This window comes from Cyclopterus lumpus, chromosome 17 (assembly GCF_009769545.1).
Source record: "Cyclopterus lumpus isolate fCycLum1 chromosome 17, fCycLum1.pri, whole genome shotgun sequence".
NCBI lineage: Eukaryota > Metazoa > Chordata > Actinopteri > Perciformes > Cyclopteridae > Cyclopterus > Cyclopterus lumpus.
In genome coordinates, this window is record NC_046982.1 from 1279328 (window position 1) to 1280000 (window position 673).

Consider the following 673-nt stretch of genomic DNA (forward strand, 5'->3'; position numbering starts at 1 on the left):
TTACACTGCTCAGGACCAAATTATGACATGACAGTTATGCACACAGTAGATGGGCTCATCATGACCTGGCATTGTAATGGAATGACCAGATGTTTGTCTGTCATTAGGAATAATATCTACTGCTTTTGTTGGATGTGAACATTGTACCGATAAATTACAGCAGCCTGGTACGGTGCGCCGGCTCGTCCAGATGCTCTCCGCACAGAACAAAGACGCGCTTCTCATTTTAGTTTCCAGTATTGCAGGACAGTGGGGATACAGCCAATTCATACAGGAGACGAGCAAGGATGTAAGGATGCACGTTCAGCCCTGCAGCACCCTCTGCAGCACCCTCTGCAGCATCCTCTGCAGCACCCTCTGCAGCACCCTCTGCAGCACCCTCTGCAGCACCCTCTGCAGCACCCTCTGCAGCACCCTCTGCACCCCGCTTACCACGCCGAGGGCAAAGGAACCCTCAAAGTATTGGAAACACAAAGAGTCTTTAGTATCCAGAGCGAGTCAATTGCTTGAGGTGTTTGTGTGTTGAGTGGTGGTATTAACCAAGCTAAATGATCATAATCCTATGATATTAATATAAGATTAGCTCACACTAAATGCTTCACAGCAGAAAGAGTGATTCAGCGATGCCCTTAGCTTTCAGTTACTACTCATAGCTGTGCATGAAGAAATGTCC